We start from the raw sequence: 6,606 nt of genomic DNA, 5'->3' as shown, positions 1-6,606 counted from the left end.
GGGCTCGTAAATTTAATTCTAGTAGTTCCCGTCTCTAAGTAAAACATCAGAATTCCGTACGAAACGTCTAACGACCTGGTGCCGACGCCATGTATTGATTTCGAGTAAACTGGTAAACCTTTTTCATAACGTGCAGAAATTATAAAGAGACGTTAGTGGTATTACATTTATCATTATTGTCAATGAATAATCTCGGTTGTTTTTTGTAAAGCTGCGCTCCTAAAGAATACTTCTTAAAGGATGAGTTTTTTATTCTATGTATCTTAATTCATGTCTGTCTTTGTATATGCGTATTGCCAAACAATATTGCTTTTATTGTGTTCCATTACCGTTTGTCATTGTTATGGTCCATATTGTTTTACCTAAACATCAAGTGGAAATCCTACCAAGTGTGTTACATTCATAATACAGAACATTTATAAACTATTTAAAAGACACCGAGTTCACTTTTTGGATTGACTCAGTCAAATTCACCAATACATATAAAGCTACATTATATTCTTTACCCCATAGTTGTATATGTTTGTGGATCTGAAACTGCACATACGGAGCTGGAGCTTCTGGGTTGATGGAGCTGTTGTCGGCGATAGAGCCGGTGTTGAAAATACAGCTAGCAATGGTGATTCAGATGGTGTGAAAGGCAAACGTGGTGAAATTTGCAGCTAACATGAACATAATGTTTTTACATTTATAATACAATTGTCCACATATGTTGTAATAAAATATATTAAGTATAAAGTAAAGGAGTATTTTTGTTCTATTTCAATTAATGGCATTTAAACAATTATTTCAACTAATATTTTGCTCAATTATACCAGTATCAACAGTTCATTTGCAAAACATGAAAATCAGTGAAAAAAAAACAAACTCAGATCATAATTTTCTAATATTGTGCTAACATATATTATAATGACATAGCCTCCCTTTACTTACAGTGTATGTTAAACTTTAAGAAAGCTCAAGAATAACCCCTTTTCCTTCATTATCTTTACTTCGATTCCGTTAAGCAAGGACTGCAGAGTTTTCTCATTTATGGCTGTAATTATTTAAGAATATAAGCTAAGTCCATTAACACCCATAGCTATAATACAGAGTTCCTATACCACTAAGACAGTCTCCTTTTAAGCTTATCTTTATAGGTTTAGATCATTGTTTTCAAACCAACATCCTCTTGACCACAATGTCCCAATAAAAATTGACGAACTGTATCGAAATCGAACAAATTGACATAAGAAGTAGAATCTATGAAACTGCTTTGGCGGTATTACATTTATTATAACTGTAACTGAATAATGTAATTACATTTTTTAACCTGTGCTACTGAAAGCGACATCTTGAATGATGTATTTCGTTGTATTATCATTCATGGTTTTTTGTTTATACGTGCTGTCAAACATCATTGCTATAATATTGTTTTTATTCCTACATTCTACATAAATTAAGTTGAATACATATATATCATGCGAAGTTCGCAACAAGGATGATTCATTTCTTTAATATGACTGCTGTACTACATAATTAGAAAACACAGAGCACAGTACAGTCGAAACTCGTTGAATCTATATCGCTTGGCTCGAATTCCTCGTTGGTTCGAACTTGATGTAAAGGACCGAATTTCCTTTACTCTATGTAAGCATTCCACTTGGCTCAATATTTGCGAGGCTCGAAGTATTTATGCGGCTCCTGGAGCTATCTAGCCAACGGGTTCAGACTGTACATGACTTGACTCAGTCACATGCATTGATTTTTATGAAGCTACGTTATTTGCTTAACTTCTTACCAGTACATTTGTCTTATTGTGTATCTAAATGTGCAAAGACGGGCGCTGGAGCTGATGTGGATGTTGGGGCTATTTTTCGTGATAGAGCTGTAGTGAAAAACACAGCTGGTATTTGAAATGGTCACACGATCCTGTATTATCCACAACAATTTAGAACAAATTACATGAACGTAAAATAAACAACCAAAACGACAACAACAATAATTGTTTATTGCCCTTCATATTGAACACATATTCATACATTACAGATGTTTACTAGTCCTTAAGTGTATACTTATAATTCAGAAGGCAGCATATTTTTTTCTGGTGCTTGCTTTTATATCCCGATACATACCTAATAATAATGAATTGTTAATTAGATTTAAGAATGACAGAATTTTATTTCACGTGCGACAAAATTATATTTTTAATTATCCAACAATTTTTCATTATAAACACTCTATACTTGTCTAAAAAATAAAATTGTACGTCGATTGGTATATTTTTAGTGTAAAGCTCATTTAAAGCAAAGTGGCATTGGAAACAAAAAATAAACGCTGATTAAAATACTGATAATAACTTAAACCCTTATTACTTATGTATAATGGCATATATTGTGATGGTTTCTAGGTGAAATACATAAAAGTCTCGGTTATTTTGATATATTATGTCATAACAGTTTCAAACGGTACGTAAGGCAGCAGTTTGGTCAGTTTTCATAAGTAAGTATGCGGGGACATTCTGTTAAACACAAAGGTAGTTGTTCCGATCCGTGCCCTGCCAATACGATTTTTTGCACTCGCACCTGCAAAATAATATTGCCAAGATTAGAGAATTGCCAAAAGGACATCAATTTCCCATTAATGTTGTTTGTAAAAAAGTGAATAAATGAGATCATTTTAAAGTATGTAAAAATGTTAGCTATATAAACCAAAATAATGCATACCAGATACAACCATATATGGAAATGTACTTTCTCTTGCGTGGAATTCACTTGCAACCGGCATTGCAGGTAGTGGAACCACTGCAAATATCATAGTGCTATTAATCATTAAGAGGTAACTTGAGAGGGAGACAGGGAAAGAGTGGGGGAAAGAGGTTTGGCACAAAACAACAGCTTTTTTTAAACTTGCATAAGCGATTACATTCATGTTAAAACTAGTGTAAACATGACACATTAATTCTATCAAATCCATACTGAATAAAACATTTGGCAATGGCGTTGACAGTTGAATCGACCTAACCTTTCAAAAGGATGATATAGCAACAATTGAAAGCTTGTTTGATTATGGAATGATCTTGAAAAAAGAACGCGAATCCTTGATTACCGTTGAAATATCGATATGGCATCCTCCAGGTAAAAACAAATTATAAAGAAATCTACAGAAATGGTGATAATCCGAGAAAATAGCAAGCATAATTGTAGTGTTCAAGTAATTTAAATATGTTTACCTGACAACACATTTAAGACGACCACTTGACCGGCATTCGCTCTACCTTCATCTGAAACACATATTGACCTTAAATTAATTGCAGGAGGTGCCTAAACAAAAGAACTTGAACATTTGGTCGATGCATATATTGTGAAGCTTATTCGGTGTTACCGCCGACTGTAATCCTTTTTAATATTTAGCCTGTAACCACCGGGGTTAAATAACTTGGAACATGTTTTTCATTCCAGTATTGATTACTGTACATGCATAGTAGCCTTCAGTATGCTGATTACCTGAGACTACAGGTTTTCATTGATCAGCCTCATTGAATGCATTATGTTATATACTGTATAGGGCTACTTAAACACAACATATACCTTATTAAAAATTGACATAATTTTTACTTAGTTTAATCTAACGTTCCCTAACCCCATTATCATAAAATGCTTACACCATCTTTGTAAATTGAACTCAACTCAACTTTACATAATTGCAAGCCCTGATCTGTGCTTGGGACAATGGGGCTTCAATCTACAGATGGACGGAATAATGTTAGTGGTTACCTTATTTCCTGGTACAAACTATATGCTTGAGTATTTGTCTACTAGCACTAACCTGTTTGAGTTAAACAAGCATGTAGTTTGACATAAAACTAAGCATGTAACACAAGCTAGTGCTATGTGAGAAATAAAAATAGCAAAAACTAATTCCTATACTGTGAATAATGGAATAATGTAACCACTGATGAATTGTATTCCCTTATTCTCAATTACCATATTCCTGTTTCAAACTATATAAATGGCTAACTCTCAACCGACCAGTTCATGGACAATGAGCTTCAATTTACATATGTAAGGAATAACGTTTTAAAATGGCTTCTTTATAAGTACAAACTATATGTGTGTTAACCTCTCAACTAACACCAGCTTGTTGTCGGGACAAGGGTCTTCATTTACAGGCTGGAGGAATACAATTTCTCAGTGGCTACCTTATTCACAACTAAGGAATTAGTTTTTGCTATTTTATTTCTCACATAGCACAGGCTTTTGTTACATGCTTAGTTTTGTTACAAACTACATGCTGATTTATTACCCAACTATTACTAGCCTGTACTTGTAACATAAGACCACTATCAACAGATGCAATGGCAAAGATTGCACAGTAACACCTGAAGTCCTAAAACTGTACTCTCAACTAGCACTAGCCTATGCTTCGGAAAAAAGGGGCTTAAATCTACAGATGCAAGGAATAACATTCCTGGTAAAAATAAGTGCTTGTTTTGACAAAACAAGCACTAGCCTGTTCTTTGGACAAAGCGCCTAATTGCCAAATAAAATAAAAATGAAACGTGGCTACCTCATTTATGGTGCATTGTATGTGCTTGTTCATGTTCAACTAGCAGTAACCTGTCTCAATACTTTTTTACAAGAGGCTAAATTACACAAATACAATACATCAATTGAATGTGGTCTGTTACAAACTGTATGAATAGTTAACCCGCAACTGGCCAGTTCTTTGGACAAGGGGCTTTAATCTACAGATGCAGAGAACATTGAACAATGGCTTCTACGTTCCAAGTATTGACTATATGTTTGTTAAACTTCAAACTTACACTAGCCTTTGGTCGGGACAAGGGTCTTCATCTACAGGTGGAAGGAATATACCAGTGGTTACCTAATTACTTGTACAAACTAAGTGTTTTTCAATCTTAATACAAGCACCAGCCTGTGCTTGAAACAAGGAGCTTCAGTAAACAGATGCAGGGATTAGAATTTAACAGTGGCTACCTAATTTTAAGTGATCAGTGTAATTGTTTAGTTATTTTTTAGCCCTAATCAGTGCATGGGACCAAGGCCTTAAATATGATTATTGAAGGAATACTAGCACCATTAAACAATGCTTATGGAATGATCTTGAAAAAGGTATCTCCTTGCTTACCGTTGGAATATCGATATGGCATCGTCCAAGCTAAAGCAGATGATAAAGAAACATACCGAAATGGTGATAAAATATCGAGCTTAATAGCAGTTTTCAAGTAATTAAAATATGTTTACCTGACCGAGGATTTTCGGCGACAACTTCATTCACAGTTTGTCAGCCATTTGCTATTCCTGCATCTAAATAAATATTAACCTTAAATTAATTGAAGGAAGGGCCTTAACAATAGTAATTGAACATCTATTTGGACGGTGCATGTATTGTCAAGCTTATTCGGTTTAACCACCGGCTTTATTCCTTTTTTAATGTTTAGCCGGTTACTTCCGGGGTTAAAATAACTCTTAACATATATTTCATTCCAGTATTGATTTACGTACATGCATGTATAATATACCTTCTTCAGCTTTCGGTATGCTGATGACGTAATCAGCTTTATTGAATGTATTATGTAATGTACTGTATAGGGCTACTTAAACACAACATATACCTTATTAAAAATTGACATAATTTTCACTTAGTTAAATCTAACGTTCCCTAACCCCATTATCACAAAATGCTAACACCATCGTTCTAAATTGAACTCAACTCAACTTTACATAATTGCAAGCCCTGATCAGGGCTTGGGACAATAGGGCTTCAATCTATATATGGACGGAATAATGTTAGTGGTTACCTTATTTCCTGGTACAAACTATATGCTTGAGTATTTGTCTACTAGCACTAACCTGTTTGAGTTAAACAAGCATGTAGTTTGACATTAAACTAAGCATGTAACACAAGCTAGTGCTATGTGAGAAATAAAAATAGCAAAAACTAATTCCTATACTGTGAATAATGGAATAATGCAACCACTGATGAATTGTATTCCCTAATTCTCAATTACCTTATTCCTGTTTCAAACTATATAAATGGCTAACTCTCAACCGACCAGTTCATGGACAATGAGCTTCAATCTACAGATGCAAGGAATAACGTTGGAGAATGGCTTCTTTATAAGTACAAACTATATATGTGTAAACCTCTCAACTGACACCACCTTGTTGTTGAGACAAGGGTCTTCATTTACAGGCTGGAGGAATACAATTTCTCAGTGGCTACCTTATTCACAGGTAAGGAATTAGCTTTTGCTATTTTATTTCTCACATAGCACAAGCTTGTGTTACATGCTTAGTTTTGTTACAAACTACATGCTGGTTTATATTTCAACTATTACTAGCCTGTATTTGTTACAAATACCACTTTCAACAGATGCAATGGCAAAGATTGGAAAGTAACTACCGCAGTCCTAAAACTGTACTCTCAACTAGCACTAGCCTATGCTTCGGAAAAAAGGGGATAAAATCTACAGATGCAAGGATTAACATTCCTGGTAAAAAAGTGTTGTTTTGACAAAACAAGCACTAGCCTGTACTTTGGACAAAGCGCCTAATTGCCCAATAAAATAAAATTGAAACGTGGCTACCTCATTCATGTTGC

General features: G+C 34.4%; 1 long non-coding RNA gene across 1 annotated transcript; it reads right to left on the bottom strand.

The window, feature by feature from the left end:
- Nucleotides 1-2,008: 2,008 nt before the first annotated feature.
- LOC128211175 (uncharacterized) lies at nt 2,009-5,311 on the bottom strand. The gene is made up of 4 exons (XR_008257231.1): nt 5,247-5,311; nt 3,212-3,262; nt 2,706-2,783; nt 2,009-2,564 (listed from the first exon to the last, which is right to left on the bottom strand). It is a non-coding gene; the product is annotated as an uncharacterized LOC128211175 (long non-coding RNA).
- Between the last annotated feature and the right edge of the window lie 1,295 nt (nt 5,312-6,606).

Source organism: Mya arenaria, chromosome 12, assembly GCF_026914265.1.
Source record: "Mya arenaria isolate MELC-2E11 chromosome 12, ASM2691426v1".
NCBI lineage: Eukaryota > Metazoa > Mollusca > Bivalvia > Myida > Myidae > Mya > Mya arenaria.
The sequence above is the reverse complement of the archived record's forward strand: the minus strand, read 5'-3'. Positions and strand labels throughout refer to the sequence as shown.